This window comes from Hylobates moloch, unplaced genomic scaffold (genome assembly GCF_009828535.3).
Source record: "Hylobates moloch isolate HMO894 unplaced genomic scaffold, HMol_V3 SCAFFOLD_9, whole genome shotgun sequence".
Lineage (NCBI taxonomy): Eukaryota > Metazoa > Chordata > Mammalia > Primates > Hylobatidae > Hylobates > Hylobates moloch.
Window position 1 is genome coordinate 108295330 of NW_026652284.1, and position 25810 is coordinate 108321139.

Below are 25810 nucleotides of genomic sequence, written 5' to 3' on the forward strand. Positions count from 1 at the left end.
GACTGAGACTTGCATATGGGCAGTAGTGTCAGATCCCCACTGGGGTGGTCAGGGAAGAGGAGGTGTGTTCGGAAGAGGGCCCCAGTGGACCTCTGGCCTGCGGGATTGAGATCAGGCTGGCCATCTCTCCTCTCTTTCCTCAACAGAGTCTGGGTCTCACCCTGCCCAGCAGCTTTCTCTTCCTCCTAGAGGTGCCCAAGACAGGATCTTTCAAGTTCTGGGATCTTCCACCCCTCACACGGCAGCCTTCCTGCCCCTGCCCAGGCTGACTTCATACCATGCTCTGTTATCCCAGGTCCTAGGCTCGCATTGGCCACTTTCCACCATGTTGGTGACTGCCTGCCCTCTACCTTGGACTGTGCAGTCTAGGGGGCAGGACTGGGGTTTGCCATTTCTGTGTCCCTGGTGCTTCTCTCAGTGTCTGACACCTGGTGAGACTTGCCACCTGTTTGGTGCATGGGTGAGTGTGGTTGTTTGCACTAGCGTTGTTATTGGAAATCACTCAATTCTTGCTCTTCTCACCCACTCCTGCCTCCTCTGAGAAAAAGTGTGGCAGAAAAGTTCCCTGAACTACTAACACAGGGGGATTTAGCGCCCTTAGATATTTTTAATTTTTCCATAGAAGGCAGCCCCCCCCCCCACCTTTTTTTTGAAGCAGCAGCATTTACAAATATTGAAACCAACTTTGTACATCCCCACTCTGACTTCTGGGCCTATTTAATAAATATTCACTTAAACATGTACTATGTGTCAGGCATCATTTTTGGCACTTGGGAATCATCAGGGAATGATGTTTGGGGAGGAAGCTGATCTAGCTGGGGTCCAGGTGGGGTTGGAATGGAGGAATGGAGTCCTGTCCTAAATCCAGTGTGGCCTTTGTCCTGCGTGCCTTGGGACCCGGTCCTGGTGGTTCCCTCCACTTCTCTGATTCTTGGTTTGAATATATATTGACTGAAGAGTTGGAATAGAAATATCTTCATATTCTGTTTGCAGTTCTGGGATCGTTTATCCGTCCAGTAACGTTTGTCAAGGGTTGAATGTCCAGTGGAGAATGGCTGAATTTGCACCATCAGGGAACTCACAGCTGGAGGGGGAGCCCCACAGGGACTGCGAAGGCTTCCTGCAGAAGGAGGAGTGCCATGACGATGATGAGCCCCAGGAGCGTCCTTCCAGGACAAGCAGATGGGTTCAGGGAAGGCTGGGCAAAGAGGGGCAAGTCAGCCATGCCCAGAGAGGAGCAGCATCTGCTGGGAGTCGTGTTTTGTCAGTTGTCATTCCCAGATGTTCGGTGGTGTGTTCCCTGCAGCAGGCCTGCACCTGGATATCAGAGTGGGAGGCCATTAGCTCACTGGTTCAGAAATAGTTCCTGGTTATGCCTGTCATGTGGTGGCCCGTTCTCAGCTTGGCGGATACAGCAGCGACCAACCCAAGCCACCGGTGGGAGCAGAACTGAATGATGGAGGTCCTCGGAAGGGTTCTAGCCACACTGGGCTTCAGACCCTCCTGAGTCAAAGCCTGGCTTCCTTCTCCTGCTGGAGGCAAAGGCCCTTATCATTTTTTGTGGCTGCAGTAACACATTTCTACAGATTTGGTAGCTTAAAACAACAGAAATTTGCTGTCTTACAGTTCTGGAGGCCAGAAGTCTGAAATCAAGGTGTCAGCGAGGTTGACACCCTCTGAGGTGCTAAGGGACAGCCTTTCCTTGCCTCTTCCAGCTGCTTGTGGCACTGGATGTTGCTCGGCTTGTGGCGGAATCATTCCAATCTCTGCTCTTGTCTCCACGTACCTTCTCTATGTCCATCTCTCCTCATCTTTTAGGGCCTCCAATGATCTCAAGATTATTATTTTTAAACAACTTTATTTAATTTTATTATTATTTTATTGATTTATTTTAGGAATGGGGTTTTACCATGTTCCCCTTGCAGCTCTCATACTCTTGAGCTCAAGCCATTGTCCTGCCTTAGCCTCACACAGCATGGGATTACAGGCGTGAGCCCCCATGCCCATCCAAGATTCTTAACTTCATTACATCAGCAAAAGCCCTTTTCCCAAATAAGGTCATAGGCACCAGATTCTAAGGGCAGTATCTTTTTTCTGGGGGTGAAGACAGCATTCAACCCACACTAGGAGGCCCCAGCACTTCTGGGGAAAGCCAAGGCTTAGACCTCATATCCAGATGCTCTTTTCTGTGGTTTTGTCACTTTTTCTTATCTTATATGAGAAATATATACATATTTTAAAAAGATAATTAAAATTTTGTTGATATAATTTCACTTTCACATTGAGTAAAAGCTGCAAGAAGAGTACAAAGAACTCCCGCATATACTTTACCCAAGTTCACCAATGAAAAAATGTTGTCCCCTAAGTGGGTATAATGTACACATTTTCTTATAGCCAGTTGGCAGATTCATCAGAGCCTCATGCTCCCCCTACCCCTTACAGCGTCAGACAGAGTTTACCATGGGGCTGGACAGTTGGGATTGGTCTCTCAGGCAGCTGTTCACTCTAAGGCTTGCTGTAGGCTCTGGCATTACATCTGTCACTGGGAAGGTGACATCATCCTGGCACAGTCACAGAGAGGCCAAAGACACAGTTCTGTTCACCCCCCATTTAAAGCCAAGTGGCCATCCTGGGTTCTGGGGGACCCTTCCTTGTTCACTCCGCTCTGCCCTTGGATGTGTCAGTTGCAGGCACTTCAGATGCAGGTAGAGTTATTTAGAGACGGCGGCTCCTCGCACCGCCTGCTGCCTTTTGGTCCATTTAGAGCTGGGTGTCCGAGCCTCTGCCCTACATCTAGGAACTAACAGAGTGAGGTGTTGGGTGCAGGAAAGAGACTGGCAGGAGATGAGCAGGCTGTTCAGAGTCCACCAGGAGCTCTGTGCTTGAAGCTCTGAGGAGTTTCCATCTTACCTTCCTGATGATGCAGACTTTAGGTGAGGGGGAGAGGCAAGGAGGTTATAGGATTTACCTTTTGGAAAGACTACTTTGATATGAATGCAGAACAAAGGCTGGAAAACCAGTGAAAGAGAATGTCACAATAAATAGTATAATTGCAAATCCAGTTTTAGAGGTTTTGCTGGAGTCACATGGAGGGGGGTAGCTTGCTTGGTTTGTATTAAATTAAACTGCATTACTTAGAGTCCCTATAAATGCTGGTGGATCAATGTAGCTGATGGTTTCATAACAAAACAAGAATGATAATAATAGCGTCTAAAAGAATGCAAACCTTAATACTACAGTGTTGTTTTTGATCCTGCCACTGTATGGTATTGAATTCACCTGGGTTATAGAGTCTCATAATTGTCCCAAAAGCTGTGGAAAGAGGCAGGGAGAGTATTTTTGCCAGCATTGTGGGGATGAGGAAGCTGAGACATTCAGAGGTGACCTGAATTGCTGAGGTCATGCACCTAGTAAGTAACAGAGCTGCACTTGGACCCCGAGTCTTAGAAAAGACCCCACACTAGTTCTTTTGCTGATTTCTGAGCTATGCCCATTTCTCTCACTATGGAATTGTTTTCCACTATACCTCTAGGAAGCTAAACTGGGACATAACTGGGGCACAAGATAGGTGATGGGGCTTGCCCCTCTTCTCAGCAGCGAGAGAAGACCTTGGGAGCAGTGAAGAGCCTTCTGTAACTTGAACTGCCTGACATCCTTGCCCTTAGCCACATGGGACTGTGGAACACTTGACCTGGGGCTGTAGCGGCTGTGGGACTGCAATTTTTGTGTGAATTCATTTCAATGACTTAAATTTAAATAGCCCTCCCTATGTAGCCAGTGGCCACCCCATTGGACAGCATACGTCAGCGCTGTAAAAGTCAAGTGTGAGCCACAATGGGACATAGAAAGGACTTTTCAGGAAACCATTTGACTGTTGAGATTGTCCTTTCATCTTTTAGGGGTATGGTGGGGAGTACCTGCTGGTGGGGATATTAGAATGCCTTTCTTTTTTTCTTCCCTTGATGTGCCGAGACTCCATGCCCCCTGTCACGGGTATCCCAGAGCTGTGGCTGGTGGGTTTGCTGGCTGAGATGGGTCCTGGGCCCCAGGCCCCTTTGCCCCAGAAAGGAAAATCCCCAGGAGGCTGCTGATGCTAGCCCTGGAAGACTTTAATTCGAGGATGGCACACCTGACAATGCCTTGGGTAATGAGTGTTTGTTTCTGGAGGCTCATGGGACACCCACCCCAGGGCTGATTGCAGGTTGGATGCTGTTTGGTGAGAATGGATGCATACCCACCGGCTGATGACAAAGGGACAGGTCAGAAGGAGGACAGGGCCTTTCTTTGAATGGAAAACCTGACCCGGGATCTCTCCTGGAAGATGAAGAATGAACTGGGCAGTGAACTGGGGAGAAGGCGAGGTTAACTTCTGGGGGGCTTAGAGAAGAGGGAGGAAGGAGGAGAGGAGCCTGGGATTAGTCCCATGAAGGCTGCGCTCTTGTTTGCCCAAGTCTCCTCCTGTATGAGACACAAAGTGGGCTTGTAATACGATACTGGCTGAAAGGAAGAAAAACCGCAAAGGCTAGCACTGGGGCCACCCTCAGCAAGTGGTATGTTCATCTGTGCATGTTCTGGACAGTACCACGAGGTCAATAAATGCCTCTGCCTGGCATCTACCACAAAGCTCAGTCCAGAGGGTGCTCTGTGGCCCTGCCAAGAATAAGGCCTCGTCAGGAAAGGCTCACCCTGTGTTTTCCCAGCCTACTTTGAGCCATCTCCTGAATAAAGGACAGCTTGCCTGGGCAGTACCTCTCCTGCCACAAAGATGGAAAGGAAAAGTATGGCAAGTGCTTTAAGACTCCTTTTAATGTCAGCTTTCTACATCCAGATAAGGAGAAGAGCTCACGATGGTTCTGTAACTTGCCAGACATCTCACAGGAGATTCATTGCTGAGTATCTGAGCACACACAGCCTCCCTTTACAGACTGGAAAAGTCTTTCTGGTCAGTTTGCCTCCACTGACATTTATTGAGTGCCTGTAGTATGTGCTTGGATGCTGCCTTGAGAGGGAGCTTTGGGTTTGAAGGCTCCGGAAACCTATGGCTTTGGAGCACTCATTCCTATTCGGCGCTGACCTTTGTTCACGTTTGTGCTCAGCCAACAATCCTGTGTAGGAGAGTGGAGCCTGACAAATGTTTGTGGAAGGCCTGCCTGGCTGACTCCGTACACAGATTGCATAGGGGTTTCCAAATGGCAACTGGGGAGAAGTTCTGGATGTGTCAGAACTGAGTGGGAGAACCTGCAAAACAGGCAGGGGTGTATACGTCCCTTTTCCAAAGTGACCCTCCTGCCTGGCTTTTGGGAACAGGATCTGTCCTCGATGGTCCCTCACTAACTGCCTGGCTTACTAACTGTTGCAGGTCTGGGGTTGTCTGTTGTTAAGACACCATGCATCTGGATGCCTCTTGAGTGTAGAGTGCTGGCTCAGCTGTAGGGTGGGGTGGGATGGGGGGTGGTTTGAAACCTCTTTCAAAAACACCATTAGGGAGACACCAAGACAGCGCTGATGTGGATGCAGAACCTAAGTGCTCTTGGAGATGAGGTCAGCACATGAAGCTTCTCTGATTTTACAATTGCCACCAGGGACTCAAGATTATGTTCCTGTTAACTGAAGACACACTGAGGCCTGGCTTAGGCAAAACTTGGCCAGTGGGGTGTATCAGGGAGGCCCTAAAAGGGTAAGTATGTGAGTGAATTGTGTCCCCTAAATAGATATGTTCAGGTCCTAACCCCTGTCCCCTTGAATATGACTTTAGTTGGAAAGATCTTTGAGGATGTAATAAAGTTATGTGAGGTCATCTTGGGGTATGGTGAGCTCTTAATCCAATGAAGGATGTTTTTGTAAGAGAAAGGACACATGTGGATACAGACACACTCTGGGAGGAAGGCCATGTGATGATGGAGGCGGAGATTAGATGGATACAGCACCAAGCCAAGGGAGGCCATGGATTCCTGGCAGCCACCAGAAGCCAGGAGAGGCAAGGAAGGGTTTTCCCTCGGAGACTTCACAGACAGCACGGCCCTGCTGACCCCTTGATTTTGGACTTGCAGCCTCCAGAACAGTGAGAGAAAACATTTCTGTTGTTTCAAGCCACCTATTTTGTGACCATTTGTACGGCAGCCCTGAGAATCTAATACAAAAGGGAATTTCATCCTGTCTTGAGGTGATGGCTTTCCTAGACTCCATTTAGAGCAAGGAATTGCATGTTTATAAGCGAACTTTGACATTTGCCTCTGCTGATATGGCTTGGAATCCTCTTTCATTCTTCATTATTAATAGGTATTTATTATGTCATAGGATTTGTCATTAAATCTGCTGAAATCTGGTAATCCAAGCCTCCAACCCATAATTTGCATCAACCAGGTGGCAACCCCCAGGCTCTGCTGGTTTCCATTCCTTTGTCTTGATTCCATTCCTTTATCTTGATTCTCCCTGGCCGAGAGCTTTTCTGACCCACCTAAAATCTATTCATTTCAGACCCTGGCCTTTCCAGGATGCCTTTTGGAGCCCCTGCTGGCCACTACATATCATGTTCTGAAGTTCTACAGCCCTCTGAGTTGGACACTGACCACCTGGGGGCTCGAGTCATCCTCAGATTGGTGCGCAGCCACTCAAACATTCCTGTTTGTTTCCTATGAGTCAGCATTGTGCTGGACTTCCAAGGAGTCTGCTGTCCTCTTCATTACCTCTTCCTGAGCACTCACTGTATTCCAGGCCTCTCTCAGCCCTTCCTGGGTACAGTGCTAGGAAGTAGAGAGTCATATCCACTCCAGTAAATGATTGCTGAGTGGATGAATAAAGCTATTTTCACCACCAAGATAAAGATGGGAAAGTGAGACTCAGAAATAAGAAACTTGCCTAAGTTCTACACAGTTTACCAGTGCAAGTGCTAGGATTGAACCCTGGCCTGTCTGACATAGGGGCCACTATTGGCCCAGGAAGAAAGCTTGTCTGCAGAGGACAGAGCAGGAGCAGCGCTGTCCATCCAGTCTGGGTGATCTTCTCTGCAGTGGGCCCAGGGGTGATAGGAACTTGTTGCATGGATGAAGTAGAACTTTTCTTCCCAGAAAAGAAGACAAGAAGACAGGGCTCTGACACCCATGGTCTCCAGCAGCCCTTTCTGCCTGGAGCCAGTATGCCCAACCCCCCTTTGGCTCTTGGATAGGAGGGAAAGGCCTTACCATATGAGCAGGAATTGTGCATCCAGGCGTGTGGCTTACTCACCTTTCCTGCTATGCCTAACCTTCTCTTCTCCTTTTTCTGTCTCCTCAGACCCTTAGGGGCACACATTTCAGCATAAGCTACAGCGTTTTGTCTGCATTCACATTCTCTCAATCTGCCATGACTTGTTTTTTTTTTTTTTTTTTTTTTTGGGGGGGGGTACTGAATCTCGCTCTGTCACCCAAGCTGGAGTGCAGTGGCGCAATCTCGGCTCACTGCAAGCTCTGCCTCCCAGGTTCACGCCATTCTCTTGCCTCAGCCTCCCGAGTAGCTGGGACTACAGGTGCCCGCCACCATGCCTGGCTAATTTTTTTTTTTTTTTTGTATTTTTAATAGAGATGGGGTTTCACCGTGTTAGCCAGGATGGTCTCGATCTCCTGACCTCGTGATCCGCCTGCCTCAGCCTCCCAAAGTGCTGGGATTACAGGCGTGAGCCACCGCGCCTGGCCGACTTGTTTTTTACTAGCCATCAATCTCCAACCCTCTGTCACAGCCTAACAGGGGCCGGGGGAAGACTTACAACTGGGGTCTCAACCTTGATTGGGGCACTGTAGGGTTAAATAAAGCTATGTAAGACTCCTCCCCAAAAAATAAAAACAAAAACTAAAGATCACCAAAGAAAGTAGGAAACCTCAAAAAACTGGGAATCACTATTACCTTAAAGCCCAAGTGCTCTAGAAGGAGGCAAAAGAAAACGAAAACAGAGCAGGTTATCACTCAGCTAACTGATGTCATGGCTGTTACATGTCCCATCTCATGTCATCTAAATCAGGGGCCAGCAAACTGACAGGCTATCAGTTTTTGTAAATAAAGTTTTATTGGCACATAGCCATATCGATTCTTCTATGTGCTATCAGTGCTGCTTAGGTACTACTATAACAGCAGAGTCTGGTCCTGACAGAGACCCTGTGGCCTGCAAAAAGCCTAGAATAGTTTCTGTCTAACCCTTAAAGAAAAAGGTTGCCAGCCCCTGTTCTAAACTGCACTTCTGACTTCTAACTAGTTGGAGCTATTTTTTTAATGGAGGGCAAACAGTTTCTCATTTGCTCTGCATAGCAGGCCTTGGCAGCCGAGGGCCAGGGAGGAGCTTGCCCAGATCATGCAGCCAGTCCCTACACAGCTGGCATTCACCTCCAGGTCTGCCTGACCCTGCAGCCTGTACCCTGATCCCCTGCTCCTCTGCCTCCGTCCCCTGCTGGGCCTCTGCAGGAGACGGTCCAGGCCCACACTGCTTAGAGAGGTTTCCAAGAGTACATGATCTGTTAGGGATTGTTTGTGAGAGTTAGGTTTCAGGTGAGAGCTCTTTAGAAGGTCCCCTATGTCTCTTCCCATGCAATAGCTCCAGCCCCCTGCCCTGCACTGGCATAGCAGGGGCCCAATAATATTTTTTGATTAAAGGGAGGAATCAGTGAAGAGGGCAGCCCTCAAGCCAGGGTGCTGCAGTGTAGCATAGAACAGCCCAGCCTCTGGAACCCATGCCAGGCCATGGCCTTGGACAAGGTAGACTACCTCTCTGGGTCTCACTTTTCTCATCCATAAAATGGGGATAAGGACAGCATCAACCCCAAATGCCCACTGTGAGGTTATAGGAGCTACTGCAGGTTGTGTGCATGGAACATTCTTAGCATATCTGTCACCACTGGGACAGAAACAGGCTGTTATTATCGAGGCTCCAGGCTGTTTACTGAGGATTCTTTAGAAATGGAGAAAGGAAGAGTAGAATGCTGGTCTTTGGACAGTCTGGCCAAGTGAGACTGTCAGGCAGGTGACTGTGGTGAAGATGGCCCAGCAAGCCCCTCCTCTACTCAGATCGCCCTTGGAAAAGCCAGTCTGAGAATTGCTGTCCTGGTCCCTTCACTGGGGCTGGGAAAGGCAAGGCATCTGCCCTCAGCCTCCCTGGACACCTGCTCCTGAGGAGCCTGCAGATTCCTCAGGAAATACTGCTGCACTCCAGCATTGCGACGGCAGCAGCAAGACCTTCAAGCTGCATGTTGGGGCGAAGTTCTACCCCAGGGGCTTGTGCTCACCCCAAGACTGTCAGTGCACCACCCATATTGGTCAGGTGCTTCCCAGTGGCTTCCATGGGGTGGGCCACTCCAGCCGGCCAGCTTTCTTGCTTTGCAGAAAGTCACTGGGCTGAGCAGCAGGCAGGGAGTTGGGGAGTCCCTTGCCATTTATTTGCTGGTCACTTACAGGGCGTTCGATGGTTTCAACTAGAGCTGTTGAACTGTGGCCTAAGTCAATTATCACTGGGTTGCTCCTGCTTAAATTAGATGTGCCCCAACCCAGTGGCACAGTGGAATCAGCTTTAAAAATAGCTGTGCCTTGGGAGACCGAGGTGGTCGGATCACAAGGTCAGGAGTTCAAGACCAGCCTGACCAACATGGTGAAACCCCGGCTCTGCGAAAAATACAAAATATTAGCTGAGTGTGGTGGCAGGCACCTGTAATCCCAGCTACTCGAGAGGCTGAGGCAGGAGGATCACTTGAACCCGGGAGGCGGAGGTTGCAGTGAGCCGAGATCCCGCTATTGCACTCTACCCTGGGCAACAGTGCAAGACTCTGTCTCAAAAAATAAATAAATAAATAAATAAATAAAAATAGCTTTGCCAGGGTTCCACTCCCAGAGAAGTTGATGATATAATTGTTCTGGGAAGGACTGGGGCATCTGTGCTTCTTGAAGCTCCCAGGTGATCCTAATGTCAGCCAAGTTTGACCTGTATATTAAAAAAAATTTTTTTTAATTTAAACAAATTTTTAGAGACAGAGTCTCATTCTGTCACACAGGTTGGAGTGCAGTAATGTAATCATAGCTCACTATAACCTCGAACTACTGGCTTCAAGCAATCCTCCCAAGTAGCTAGGATTACAGGTGCATGCCACAATGTCCAGCTAAGTTTTTATTTATGTATATATTTTTTGTAGAGATGGAGTTTTGCTATGTTGCCCAGGCTGGTCTTGAACTCCAAGCGATCCTCCTGCCTTGACCTCCCAAGGTGCCAGGGTTACAGGTGTGGGCCACCATGCCTGGCTGTTCAGCTGCATTTAGTCATTTACCTGTGTGCCCTCCTTTGCCATGTATGCACACCTGGTACCTGAAGACCTGGGAGACGAATCAATGACAGGGGTACATAGGAAATAAGAATAATGGAGAGAGCCACCAGTCAGTGAACCGCAACTACTGCCAGGAGCTACGCTAAGTCCTCACCATGCTGCTAGGAGGAAAGTTCTGAAACGTCCCCATTTTATGGATGTGAATACTGAGGTCGTGGGGGTAAAATAACATGCCCAAAGGCACAGAGCTGGTAGTGTTGGAGTCAGAACTAGACTTAGGTCCCCTGCGATTCCAAAGTGCTACCTTCGCCTTGGCCACCCCTGCTTGGACTTTCAGTGAGGACAACTGTGTGTTGGGATTGTGGTCCACACTGGAAATCCCAACTAGGTCCCACCCGATGGAAAACTAAAGTTCCTCATTACTTCTAGTGCCGGTGTAGAAGCTGACCCAAGTTGCCTTTTTCAAAAAAAAAAAAAAAAAAAAAAAGGAGGCCGGGTGCGGTGGCTCACGCCTGTAATCCCAGCACTTTGGGAGGCCGAGGTAGGTGGATCACGAGGTCAGGAGATCAAGACCATCCTGGCTAACATGGTGAAACCCCATCTCTACTAAAAATACAAAACAATTAGCCGGGCGTAGTGGTGGATGCCCGTAGTCCCAGCTACTCGGGAGGCTGAGGCAGGAGAATGGCATGAACCCGGGAGGAGGAGCTTGCAGTGATCCGAGATCGCACCACTGCACTCCAGCCTGGGGACAGAGCAAGACTCCGTCTCAGAAAAAAAAAAAAAGAAGACAGAGTTTAGGAAATTCAGTATTTAAGTTATTTCTTGGCCTCTCAGCAGGGCTTTATGTTTTCAAAGGGTGGGCACTTAAATTACACAGATTGGGTTTTTCTGTTCCTCTTTGAACACTGGGCTGTGTGAGGAGGAGGAGGAAGAAGACTGAATCTCACAAAGCTGAGATGATCAGATACTGCCGGATGTGCCATGGGGCCTGGAGAGCTGACGTTGCTAATATATCACCCCATTGGTGCCTACAGTTTCCATTCTGTGATTAGAGATCATATTTTTTTGACTTGATGCTCAAATGCCTCTGAGTTTGATCCTTTCTCATGTCCTGCATTCTATTTCCAGTTCCCCAGAATTTTATCTTAATTTTATACATTATTGAAGTTTTCCCAATAAAATGTCATCATCATCATCATCATCATCATCATTAATTTTTCTTTTGAGATGGAGCCTCACTCTCACCCAGGCTGGAGGGCAGTGGCACGATCTTGATTCACTGCAACCTCTTTCTCTCGGGTTCAAGCAATTCTCCTGCTTCAGCCACCTGAGTAGCTGGGACTACAGGTGTGCACTACTACACGGGGCTAACTTTTGTATTTTTTAGTAGAGATGGGGTTTTACCATGTTGGCCAGGCTAGTCTCAAATTCATGACCTCAAATGATCCACATACCTCGGCCTCCCAAAGTGCTGGGATTACAGGTGCGAGCCACTGCGCCCAGCCCATAATCATTATTGATGTCATTTATTACACACACAGCATTGTATTTCCAAAGAATAGATACGGGTGAGAAAACAAAATCAGTAACTCTTCCTTGACTAATCAGATTGTTTTCAGATATCTGATGTGTTTTGTCTTTACATTAATTAATGATTTTATATAGTCATGTGTAGGGAATAGTTTGTAGTCAGTTTTTTTTAATCCTAAAGCGAAAACATTTTTATTATAATATATCCTAAACATTTGATGTACCCTAAATATTTTTTCATTTTATTAAAGCAGCTTGCAAATGATCATTTTTAAAGAGTGTATAATGGTTCATCAAGTGGACAAGTCATATTCTAAATCAGTTCTCTGTTGTTAAAAATTAAAGTGCCTAGTAGTTTGCTGTTACACTTTTAAGGGTGCCATGAGCATCTTCGTGCATATAACTTTTTTCTTCTTGGAAAATCTTTTGGACAGATTCTCAGCAGGATTATTGAGTCAAAGGGCACAGTTTTATGACTGTTGACCCACATTGCCAAATTACTTTCAAATAAGGTTGTTTATGCTGCGTCCATCAACGTGTGGACATGCCAGTTTCACCACAACCTCATCAACACTGGGTGTTATTAGCTTAAAAAAATTATCATTCAATGGGTGCAAAATGGTCTCTTGTTAGATTTATATATATTTTTTATCCTTAGTGAGGCCAATTTTCTTTTTTCCATCTGTGTGTTTACCAATTCTCTTTGGGAATGCTGACATTGGCTGCTCCTCCAGCCAAGTTCGTTTCTTTCCATGTGGACGCCTTCAAGTTGAGCCAGTTGCAACGCAGCCTTGACTTAAAATGAGTGAGCTTCAACATTGAGCCTTTGTATGAAATTCGGCTTAGCACACCGGCCCCTGAGTTTGAAGGCTGAGATTGCAACACCCTGCTCTTCACGTCGTGGGGTTCTGCATGAAATCACTGAACTGGCCTTATGGTCTTTATGACTTCAAACTTAACAGTTGTCCCCCTAGATTTGTCTTATGAGCTAGGCAGGGTTTTTTTTCAGAAAGCTTTGAGATACAGCTCCCTCAACTATTTTTGGGTTTCCTAGCTTGAAACATGAAGAGAAGAAAAGTCCCTGTGTGTTCATGTTGTCTCTTTATTTGTGGGGCTGTTGTGTTTCTAGATGGTTTTTTCTGGTTTTCTCTTGCTGCTTCACTCACCACATCCTGTGGAGCTGGAGGCTTCTCTAGCCCTGTTTGTCTCTGCCTGTCTGACATTGAGTGCCTGGAGCCCTCCCTAGCTCTCCAGCTGGAACCTTCCTCTGTAGGAAGGCTGAGGCTAGCAGGGAGAAGCCAGGATGGATTTTAAAGAGCCTTGTTGTCTCTAAGGAAGAGTGGAGCTTCCATCTTTGGGTTTGCAGAAATGCCCACATTCAACTCAGGGGAAATAAAAGGATGGGAGTTAGAATTTCAACTTGCAATTGCAGAATCTCAGAGTTAAAAGAAACCTCAGAGGTCATCTCTTCTAACCCTTCTCCAGAGCAGCTTTAATTGCCTGTGTGGGAGATTCAGGGCCAGCAGCTGCAGCTTCCCTTTCCCTGCCTCTGACTTGCCAGGTGAGTTTAGATGAGTTCCTTGCTTTCTTGAGTGTTTATTATTATTACTAATAAACAAGAGGATGAATATTTGAAGTTCTGCTGTCTTAAAGCCCTCAAACTCCACTGGCTACTGAAATCTTATGTGCAAGCTTTATACCTGTAACTGGTTAAAGGAGAGCTGCTTTGATAAAAATAGGTTCAGTCCTCCTGCTGAACCTCCCATCTCCATCTGGCCCCTAGAAGTCACTCAGGAGACTCTCTTGACCCCCTAAGGATTTGTGGAGTACAGTTGGAAAGGGTGGCACTGTGACCTATGGTTATAATAACACCAGCACCTACTTATTGAACATTAACCAGGCATCAGGGGCTTGACACAGGTCATGTTCAGTTCCAACAGACACTTTGGGGGCTCTGTATCCTTATCCCCATATCATAGATCTGGTCTGAGCCTCAGGGAGGTGCTCATTGCTCTGCCACACAGAGGTCACACAGGCAGGAAGTGGTGGAGACTCAGTTCCAGCACAGGTAGCTCAGCAGCAAGGCCTGTCTGCTTCAGCTATGAGCTTTACTGCCTCTTTGTGACTTGTGACCTTCAATCTGACACACAGCATCCCAGCCTGCCCTGGAGTTTGGTTTTTTGAGTTGTCATCCCACCTGCCACCTCTGACAGCCCCAGTATTTAGTGTTTTAGGTGCTTGCAGATCCACGATATGTAGTAATAGGCTAAAGGCATCAGTGTTCTCTAGAATACATCGTACCACTTAGCAAATAGCCTATGTGACACCACTGCTTTTGTGATTTTCCCAACCAAACTTTACTATCCCTTTCTTATTGTCCTCATCACTTACTCTTGTTTGCACAAAGCCCAGGCTCTAATTTATTCTCCTTGTCCTTAATCCTCTTATCTGTTTCTTCAGGGACCACCCTCAGAAATAAGGATGTCCAGTAGGTCTGGTGGGCATCTTAATGAGGATGGCCCCCAGGGTCTGTACATTTCCTGGGGGGTGAAACTGAAGCTGGAGTCTGGGCTTCTCAAGTGTGGGTTCTGCCCCTGAAGCTGTTTTCTCAGAATGGAGGCTCCAGGTACTTCCTAAGCCCCCATCTGCTGCAGGAGATACCTGAAGAAACTGTGGACAGTTCAAAGGTTGGATTATTTAAGAAATCTTGGCTGGGCATGGTGGTTCACGCCTGTAATCCTAGCACTTTGGGAGGCTGAGGTGGGCGGATCACTTGAGGTCAGGAATTCAAGACCAGGCTGGCCAACAAGGTGAAACCCCATCTCTACTAAAAATACAAAAAAGTTAGCCTGGCGTGGTGGCACATGCCTGTAACCCCAGCTACTCGGGAGGCTGAGGCAGGAGAATTTCTTGGACCCAGGAGGCGGAGGTTGCGGTGAGCCGAGATCATGTCACCGCACTCCAGTCTCGGCAACGAAGCCAGACTCTGTCTCAAAAAAAGATATCTTGTATCAGTTCTGACACTTGCATTACCAGCTGTCACCCAACACCTTAGTTCCATAAGCTTGAAGGCTTCTTATCACTATAGGATTAAGTCTGTAAACCGCAGTTGTAAGTTCGGTGTCTTCTGTCAACTGTTCATCTCTGCTGGTTGCAGGCATGTTCTCACCCACATCCGTGGTGATGGGTGTTAGGTGACAGCATGCTTCCCCATGCATTGCTGGGCTATCCTAGTGACAGTGTTATATTTACCCCAGCATCTGATGAGCAGAGCAGAGTCAGGGCTTATGTACTAATGTTTTGTTGCTCTTCTCTTCTCTTGCATGCCTGCTTCCACACTGTCACTTCTTTCAAGCTGCTGATCACAAGTTACCTCTTATAGGAAGTTCTCCATGAGTAGCTTACTTCTCTTACTCTTTTTTTAAGAGATAGGGTCTTGCTCTGTCACCCAGGCTGGAGTGCAGTGGTGCGATCATAGTTTACTGCAGCCTCAAATTCCTGGGCTCAAGCAATCCTTCTGCCTCAGCCTCCCTGAGTAGCTGGGATTATAGGTGTGTACCACCATACCTGGCTAATTTAAAAAAAGAATTTTTTTTGGTAGAGAGAGTATCTCACTATGTTGTCCAGGCTGGTCTCAAATTCCTGGCTTCAAGTGATCCTCCTGCTTTGGCCTCCCAATGCACATTCCTGAGTGACCACATCCAGCCTTAGTTGTCATGTTTTTGTTTATTATTATTATTATTTTATTTTATTTTAAATGGAGTCTCACTCTGTTGCCCAGGCTGGAGTGCAGAGGTGGCACAATCTCGGCTCACTGCAACTTCTGCTTCCTGGGTTCCAGTGATTCTCCTGCCTCAGCCTCTTGAGTAGCTGGGATTACAGGCACGTGCCACCACGCCTGGCTAATTTTTTGTGGTTTTAGTAGAGATGGGGTTTCACCATGTTGTCCAGGCTGGTCTAGAACTCGTGAAAACAGGTGATCTGCCCTCCTTAGCCTCCCAAAGTGCTGGGATTAAAGGTATGAGTCACCGCACCTGGGCCATTATTATTATAATATTTTTAGAGACAAGGTTTTGCTCTGTTGCCTAGGCTGGAGTGCAGTGGCACAAACATAACTCAGTGTATTCTTGAACTCCTAGACTTAAGCTGCCTTGCTAATTTATTTACGTGTGTGTGTGTGTGTTTGTGTGTGTGTGTGTCTGTGTGTGTGTGTGTGTGTTTGTAGGTCTCACTATGTTGCCCAGGCTGATCTCAAACTCCTGGCCTCAAGTGACCCTTCCGCCTTGGCAGTTGCCATTTTTAGCATTATTGTTATTTGGACATTGTGATTAATACTTTACACAAATGACACAGTTTAACCTGTACTAAATAATCATCTTTCATTTATTGTCTAACAATAAACTCAACCGAATGTGTAAGTTCATCTATCTATTTGTCCATCTAGTCATCATCTAGTCACCCAACAGAAGTTTTACCAAACTCCTTTTTTATATTAGGTGCTAGGTGAACAAAGTTGAAGAAAATGGGTCTCTAACTCAATGAGCTGGGATTCATCCACACATTCAAACGATCACGAGTGTTTGCACACTGCTCACTACCCTTGCTCGTTGATCCCAGCCTTGAGCCCAGGCTTTGCATTCTTGTCAGCAAGGTGTTCCCACAAAGTAGCTCCCATTTGCTATGATATGCTTGCCCTTCTGGTCCTGGAACCTTCATCTTGGTGGCACAGGGCCTGAGCATCTGTCATATAAACCTTCGCGATGCAGGCTGTGTTCTCTAGGAAACAGATGCTAAGATGTAGATTAGCAAGTAGGATGTTTATTATGGGATTCCTTTGGGATCAACAGCTGTGAAACTGAAGGAGAAGAAACCATAGTTGGGCAGAGGGAGAAGTGGAGCTGTAACAATATCCCAACAAAGGCCAATGCCAGAGGAGCCTGGGAGCTAGACTGATCCTTCAGAATTGTCCTGAATTGAGGTGAGGGTTGATCAGTCATATCATGTGCCCCCCCACCCCACCACCCAAAGGATGCCTAATCTTGAACAAGGTGATTGTATTCAGCCAAGGCAGTTCCCAGAGAGGGCTGAGAGCTGATGGTCATCTGTCAGCACTTTAGTAACTGCTTTAGAAGAAGCCTGGATGGAGAAACATCTGCTTTGTTTTTTTGTTGTGGTGGTGGTTTATTTTTAGTGAAAGGGTCTTGCTCTGTCACCCAGGTTGGAGTGCATTGGCATGATCATAGCCCACTATAGCCTTGACCTCCTGGGCTGAAGTGATCCTTCCACCTCAGCCTCCCAAGTAGTTAGACCTACAGGTCCATACCACAGCATCCGGCTAATTTTTAAAATATTTTTGTAGAGATGGGGTCTCACTGTGCTACCCAGGCTGGTCTTGAACTCCTGACATCAAGTGATCCTCCTTCCTCAACCTCCTGAAGCACTGGGATTATAGGTGTGAACCATTGTGCCTGGCCAAATATCTGCTTTGCTTACCATTTTATCCCCAGTACCTAGCACATAAAAGCACCCAGTATTTTAGGGAATGGAATTACCTAAGCTTTACGGAAGCACTGTGAGTAATTCATTTAGCAAATATTTATGATATATTATGTTCCTACGACATGCCAGGCACGATTGTTACCCTTATGGAGGTTATAGTCTAGGGGGTTTGGGCTGAGCAGTGGCTCAACATTGACTTCCTGGAAGAGGCAACCTTCATACTGGGGGCGTGACTTCCTGGACGATGGGCTCTGGGCCAGCGTTGAGCTCAGTGTTTCCTGGGTTCCCTAGAAGGTGGCTTATTGAGCTGGAGAGTTGAATGGATATGGGATGTTTTCTCAGGGAGGGGACTGTCTGTTGCAGCCCACCTCTGGGTGCACCTGTCCACCATGGGAAATTCCCTGCTTCACTTACCTTCATTGACGTTTGAACTCCCAGGAGCCTGGAACTTCCCCAGGTGCCCCATTGGCTTGGTGACTTTACATCATTACATCATTTGAGTAATTGAAGAATGGAGGAATTATTCTTTTGAGCTAAGTGGAAAAATATATTTTCTTCTCTGTGAGTCACCAAAAACTACAGCTTCTTTTTTGTTGTTGTTTGTTTGAGATAGAGTCTCGCTCTGTCGCCCAGGATATAGTGCAGTGGTGCAATCTCGGTTCACTGCAATTTTCACCCCCTGGGTTCAAGTGATTCCTTGTCTGAACCTCTTGAGTAGGTGGGATTACAGGCATCCACCACAACACCCAGCTAATTTTTGTATTTTTAGTAGAGATGGGGTTTCACCATGTCAGCCAGGCTGGTCTTGAACTTCAGACCTCAAGAGATCCACTGCCTTGCCCTCTCAAAGTGCTGGGATTACAGACATGAGCCACCGCACCCAGGCTTAGAGCCCAGCTTATACACAGTTACTTAGCTTCTGTGTGTGTGTATGTGTGTGTCTGTGTGTAAATGAACTATTATATTTCAGGAAGTTCTGAGCAGGGAGGATGAGATGGAATCAGTGAATTTTAGATCTCAAGGAGAACTAGAGATTGCTTGGTCCAACCTCCTTCCTCTGCAAGAGGGCCCTGGTGGGGAAGGGACTGGTCAAGGCTACCCAAAGAGCTTGGAGAGAGGTGCAGGGCATGTGACCATGCGCAAAGCATTTGCCAGTAGAGTTTGGCATTTTTTCCTGGCCTGTTCACCTCCTGACAGGGCACCAGGAAGGTGCTGCACAGCCTGGCATGTGGTGGGTGGTGTTTATCTGCACAAGTCACCCAAGTGATCAGAACGCTTTTACGGAAAACAATGGCTTTGATGTTCTGGGTGACAAGACCAAAGCATGCTGGCGGGAAGGGAGGTTTTTGGGGTTAGAGAAATGAAAACTATTTACATTTAGGGCTGACTTAATAACTTAACACCTCTGAAGTGGGAGGATGTTTTTGAGGGAAAGTTGAATGTAAGTGTAGTACAAAAAGGAAAGTTTGAGGTAGAAGACCAGGAGTGGAAATACTTCTAATGGCTCAGGGAAAACCTCCTGGTAAGGTTGAACTTCCAGATGCCTCCTTCCTCCCCACGCCCCCACTGCATCCTCTGTTTCTACAGTGAGATTTGCATGGCACTTACAGTTTCCAAAGCATTTCCTCACATATTATCTTCTTCAGTCGTCACAGGAGGTGGTGCCACCAAAGGCTGTCTGACCACACCTGCGGCTTTTGGAGGGAGCTTGCCTTGGAACCCAGGGTTCTCTGAGTCAAAATCCTTTTTTCCTGGGATAGTGGTGGTCCTCACATTCCCTTCAATGAGGATGTATAGACTTTAGAAGCCCAGTCTCTGGCGCTAGACTTCCTTCCTTCACCTACCAGGCTTCTCCCTCTGCAGAGGTCTTGGGTGCCTTTTGTGACCATTCTGTGACCTGGTTTCTTGAAATGTAAGATGGGGATAATATGAGCACCTACCCACCTTCTTGGGTTGTTGTAGGGATGAAAACATCTTCACAGTTCCTGGCACCTACTGGAGTTGGATAACGATGTTAGGATTACTTCAGGCTGGCTTTCCTACCTTGTTTTAACAGCAGCTCTAGAGTTTCAGAAACATAAGGACTGGACTTTTGGTGATCAAATCTAAACACTCTCCAGTAAAATCAGTGATGCTGCTGACTCTGGGTCTTTAATCATTCTAGTCTCTTCACCCTTTGAAAACAAGAGGATGTGTAGTGTAGTGAGCAACAGCTGTGTGCCGGAGACTCAGCATTAAGTAGCATGGGATTACTCACGACTTCGCACTCATGGCAGCCTCACAGGTAACTTTGTCAATTTCTTTTTTTCCTTTTGTATTAAAACAAAATGGCTGGGTGCAGTGGCTCACGCCTGTGATCTCAGCACTTTGGGAGGCAGGGGAGGGAGGATGGCTTGAGCTCAAGAGTTCCAGACCAGCCTGGGCAACACAGTGAGACTCTGCCCCTACAAAAATAAATAAATAAATAAATAATAAAATAAAGGAATCAATTAAAAGAAATAAGAAAAACAAAACAAAACTTTTTGAACAAGTAAAGCATTTACAAGACACAAAATCCAAAAGATATACAAAGTTTTCCAATGAAGACTGCCAACCCTCATGTCCCAGACCCGTTTCTCCTCCCTGGGACACAGTTGTTGCACGTTTCTTGCTCCTTCTTCCTGAAAGAGTCTGTGTGTTATTGAAAAGAAGATGCGTGTCCATGAGTACATCTACAGACGAGTGTTGAGCACCTGCTGTGCACAGTGCTGGGGGCAGTGTGGTGGGAGTACACAGGGCAGGGAGACACAGGTCTGGGCTCCCCTGCAGTTTGCAGCTGTATTAAGGGCTCAGCGTTACAGTGCGTGGGGCCTCGGCTTCAGAGGAAGGGCTGATCTTGGGGCTGGCTGCTGCTTGACTTGGAGTACCTGCCTCCCTCTGGCCTCCTGTTGAGGCAGCCTGGGGTCAAATCCCAGCTCACCTATGCGCCAGGCTGCTGGATGGCTTGGATGTGGCCTAATTGTTTCCTGATGGCCCCGTCAGCCTGGCCGTGGGCTGTAGGAACAGTAGTAGCCATCCATTTTTCTTTCTTCTTCTTGGACGGAGGTGGTGGTTCAAATGAAATTTCAGCCTTACCCTTTGTAGTTTTCTACGTAATAAATCCTGACATTTGTAATTAAGGTGACATAGGTTTTTTTGAGAAAGGCTTTGATTTCTTGCTTGCATGGACAGTTAATACTCCAGGCTCTTCAGGGTGATTCTCGCCCTCTTGTTCTGTAGCTTGTGGTCCTTATTTATTTTAATATAATGTCAAACTTGCAGAAAAAAATTATGAAGATATGAAGAACTACTGCACACCCAGATCATCAGTTGTTAACTCACACTCCACCCCACCACCAAATACGCTATTTTTTCTTGATCCATTTGAGTAAGTTGTAGACATGCCCTTTCATCCCTAAATATTCAGTGTGTGCTTCCCAAGGATAACGACATTCTTTTACATAACGACTGTGTAATTATCAAACTCAGGAAATTTAGCATTGCTGCAATTGTATTATCTAATCCTCAGGCCACACAAAATTTGATCAGTAGTCCCAATAATGTCCTTTTTGACTATTTTTTTGCCCAATTATGGGTCATTATTGCATTTAGTGGCTGTGTCTCATGTTCCCCAGTCATACTTGACTTTGACTTTTTTTTTTTTTTTTTTTTTGATATAGAGTCTCAGTCTGTGGTCCAGGCTGGAGTACAGTGGCATGATCCCAGGTCACTGCAACCTCCACCTCCCAGGTTCAAGTGATTCTCCTGCCTCAGCCTCCCGAGTAACTGGTATTATAGGCATGTGCCACAAAACCTGGCTAAGTTTTATATTTTTAGTAGAGACGGGGTTTCACCATGTTGGCCAGGTTGGTCTCGAACTCCTGACCTCAAGTGATCCACCCACTTTGGCCTTTCAATGTGCTGGGATTACAGGCGAGAGTCACCGCACCCGGCCGACTTTGACATTTTTGAAGAGTCCGGGTAAGTTGTTTTGTAGAAATGCTCCTCAGTTTGGGTTGAGACTGTTATTTTTGAAAGCTCATACTGCACCACTTGCTTTAATTCTGTAATCCTCAACGGTCCCCTATGGCTGGTGGTCACATCCACATTTCTGTAGATAAGAAAATGGAGGCATCGGGAAGTAAAGTGGTTTGTCAATGGTCACATTCTCAGCAAGTGGGAGAGCTAGGATTCAAATCCAGACTATGTCCTGAAACCTAATTTGCCTACCAGGCAACGGGAATAAGGACAATAATCAGACCCTGAGAATAACAAAGTGTTTGTCAAGCACCCATTCTGAGCCAGAGGTTGTGTTAAGCACTCTGCAGACACTGCAGTACAATCCTCCCGTCCACCCCACCCCAGTCCAGGAATAGCTGTTTTATGTTGTTGTTGTTGTTTTGAGACAGAGTTTTGCTCCGTCGCCCAGGCTGGAGTGCTGTGGTACAATCTCAGCTCACTGCACTCTCTGCCTCCCAGGTTCAAGCAATTCTCCTGCCTCAGCCACCCAAGCAGTTGGGATTACAGGCATGTGCCACCATGCCCAGCTAATTTTTGTATTTTTAATAGAGACGGGGTCTCGCCATGTTGGCCAGGCTGCTTGCTTGCTTTTCTTTCTTTCTTTCTTTCTTTCTTTCTTTCTTTCTTTCTTTCTTTCTTTCTTTCTTTCTTTCTTTCCTTCCTTCCTTCCTTTTTTTTTTTTTTTTCTTTTTTTTTTCCTTCCCTTCTTCCTCCTTCCTTTCTTCTTTTCTTTTTTTTTTTTTTTCCTTTTTCCTTTCTCTCTCTCTCTCTTTCTTTCTTTCTTTCGACAGATTCTCACTCTGTCACCCAGGCTGGAGTGTAGTGGCACGATCTCGGCTCACTGTAACCTCTGCTGCCCAGCTTCAAGTGATTCTCCTGCCTCAGCCTCCCGAGTAGCTGGGATTACAGGTGCCTGCTACTGCCCCTGGCTAATTTTTGTAGTTTTAGCAGAGACAGGGTTTCACCTTTTTGGCCAGGCTGGTTTTGAACTCCTGACCTCATGATCCTCCTCTCTCGGCCTCCCAAAGTGTTGGGATTACAGGCATGAGCCACCACGCCCAGCCTTCCAGGCTGGTTTTGATCTTCTGGCCTCAAACGATCCTCCTGCCTAAGCCTCCCAAAGAGCTGGGATTATAGGCGTGAGCCACTGTGCCCGGCTGAGTAGCTGCTTTTTTTTTTTTTTAATCCTCGATTTGCAGATGAAGACCAGAGAAGCTAGGCTGACTTCCCATGTTGACACAGCTCCTAACTGGTGGGGACCGGCTCAGAGCTGGGCAGACTATGCACTTCCCACCCTGCCCCGCACCCCATGCTCGGCTTGCTGGATTTGATAGAATCTAGCAAGCGTGGGGGCCAGGCTCTGCTGACTCCCTGTGAGAAGCAGTATCTGCTTCTGTGTCTTTTTCTGGGGCCTTCTCCAGAGGGAAAGAACATATCCCAAACCTGAAGCTTGCACTCAGGAGCTTCCCAGGGGAAACTGCTCCACTCTCTGCCATCTACAGCTCCTGCAGGTATCATAGTCTACCTCCGTGATCTATTTGCAGTGGGCGACGGTGTTTTGATGATTTCCACGTCATGAACCCAAGTGCTGTTGCTCATTTTGAAGCTTGTTCCCTGTCTCCTGCCAAGTGGCCAAAGGCTCCTACCCTAGCCCTTGGTGGCTGGTCCTGGCTGCCATCTGCCCACCCAGTTGGCCCCACTGCCTGGGCCACGTTCTGGTGGCATCCAAGGCCAGCAGCCGTGCAGGATGAGCCACCTTGCTGGTAGCAGAGATGGTGATTAGTCAATGTTGTGTGTTATACCCTGGGTCTCTCCATCTTTCCAACAGAGACCTGCCTTACATATAGGACTGCCTCTCCTTGTTCAGGTTACCTAGCCCTTGTGCAATTCACCTTCTGATTGGAGAAGGAAGACAATACGGCCCTGCCTCTCGGCCTGTGGAGAGGAATGGATGATCTGAAACTGTGGCATGCTTGATATTCTGCTGGCAGAGAGGAGAACAGATAGATGTTAACACAGAGCACACCTCTGCCCCAAACCTCCTGGGAGCCTCGGAGGTCCTGAGTCAGCCTGTCCTTGACACTCAGGCTCCTCAGACATCAAAGCACAGCATTGGGCCCAGCATGACCTTCTGCGGTCCCAGGCGACATCAGGGAAGTGTTGTCAGTGTCCTTAGAAAGCCCATGGCTTGCTCGGCCACATCAGGTGCAGGTACCTCAGCCAACCACACAGCAGGTGGATATCCCATCCTTGAGAATTGTGTCAGGTGGGAGGATAGCCAGAGGGTCTGGGGGCAGCCACCTGACCCTTCAGTCCCAGGCCCTAGCACCTCCCATCAGACCTTCCTCTTCACTCCCTGCTTCTCCCACCAATTATTGGCATTGGCATATTTCTGAGCAAGTTCTCTCCTTGCGGCCTGTCACTCTGTGGGTGGGAAGTGACCCCCTGCTGAGCAGGTTCAGTGTTTTGAGGTGGGGCTATGACCTTCTGCTTTGCACCGAGCTCTAAACACCCTGGCCTGCCCAGGATTCTTGGCAGCTCCTGGGAGAAGCTTAGAAATTTTAATTTCTTTAATTTCTATGGAACATTGCTTTGTGTGTGTGGCTAAAAACATTAATTAAAAACATTAATCAGTTTGGCTGCCTTGGAAAGAGGTTCTTTTTTCTGCAGGAGCCAACGTGCTGGGTTATTGCAACCCCCTTTCCGCAGCCCCTTACAAGGAGGAGGGGACAGGACACCAGCTTGCAAACCAACACTTCAGCCCTGTATTTGTGGATTTGTCTCTTGGTGTCAGGGAGACCCCTTAGCTCCTCTGAACTTTAGTTTCCACATCTGTAAAATGGGAAGAAAGGTTATGTCTGTCTCCTGATTTCTTGGGGACTCTGTGTGTGTTCAGTGAGGTTCCAGGAGGACAGTCCTTAGTGAAATGTCCTCCACAGAATTTGCTAGTAAAGGCGCTGTTGTTATAATTAGCTGGATTTCCCTGGTAGTTTACAGAGTGCCTCTTTTGCTCACTGTCTCATTTAATCCTGTCAGCGCACCTGGCAGACGGGTAGTGTTTGAATCCACTCTTTTTCACAGATGAGTACGCTGGAAAGGGAGGGTTACAGCCAGGCCTGGAGCTGAGAACCTTTGACTAAAGCCCCAGGCTTTGGCCCAATCTCATTGCCTTCATTTGTTCCCTTGGCCCCATGTGCTGAGCCCCTACACTAAGTCACTGTGGTGAGATAGAAAGAGGGGAGGCCTTTTCATTTCCCCCTGGGAGGAGAGGAAGAAGTTAAGTCTCTAGCATTTGCCTAAGTGGTGCTAATAAAAGCTGACATTTCTGTGGGCTTGTAATATCCAGAGACAAGTGCTAAACTCTGCAAAGATTCTCACTTAACATCAGGAACAAGCCTCTAAGATGAGAAACTGAGGCTCAGAGAGCTCAAGTTTGAGTACTTGTTCAGGGTCCTAAAAAGCCTCTTTAAGTAGTAGAACTGGGACGCCAACCCAGGAAGCCTGAGAAGAGCCCACCGTCAACCAGGAGGCTGTGCCTCTGCCCTTTTTGGGTAACGAAGCAAATGCATCTTGACAATAAGGCTAAAAGTGCTTTCCCAGTCACAATGCCTGAGGCGTGTGGGAGGCTGCTCACTGGGGAGCCCAGAGGCGCTGAGGACAGCATCTTTCTGCGTGCCTAGCTAGTCAAGGGGACTTTTCAGAGTAAGGGGGAATTCACTCTGTGCTGCTGGGAACTGGACTCTGAGTGCAGGATGCATTAAGCCATCACTGAATGAGAGGAGGCGAGGACTCTGAGGCTTGCAGAACCATTGCAGATCTGTCCGTGATACCAACACATCTAAGGAAGGAATATGACAACCAGAGGGCCTCGGAGAAGACAATTATGGCCAAGTTGTTCCTTGCGGAGAGATGAGGAAATCAAAGTGGGGAATACAAGCCACCTGCCCTCTGTTCTTGCCTGTGGGGCAAGGATGTTTCACCAGCTATTCCAGAGTTGAGAGCAAATTCCCCTTCAGAACTTTTCAGGGTTCTTTATTCTGAGTTTATGCTGACCAAGCTTCATCTCATTCATGATTTGGCTGCCAATGAGGATGGGGGGGGGCGCTGAAAAGGGAAAAGGGCATCGTACTGTAAATGTATGAATGGGGTTTTCTGTGGGGGCCACACTGGAGCATCACAGTTCTTTGAAGGACAGGAGAGAAGGTCAGTGCCTGGATCCCCAGGCTAAGTACCAGGCACTGCTTTAGGATAGCAGAGAAGGATGGCCCCTGGGCCTCATTCTCCACACTGTTCCACCCCTTTTGACCACCTCATTTAGCCATCTTGATGATCAGTTAAGATAGGAATCTCTAGTGAGGCTACATTTTTTTTGTTTCCTGAATAATGCATGATGTCCACTGAACACGTGTTACCAGATGACAGTGTTGGGCTCAGATAAAACTTACAACAAAATTAATCTGATGCAG

The 25810-nt window shown here is 47.4% G+C and overlaps 1 long non-coding RNA gene across 5 annotated transcripts in view; it reads left to right on the forward strand.

Moving 5' to 3' along the window:
- The window catches only part of LOC116813589 (uncharacterized), a 391404-nt gene that overhangs the window by 168212 nt on the left and 197382 nt on the right, over positions 1-25810 (forward strand). The gene's annotated exons all lie outside the window — the stretch shown is intronic.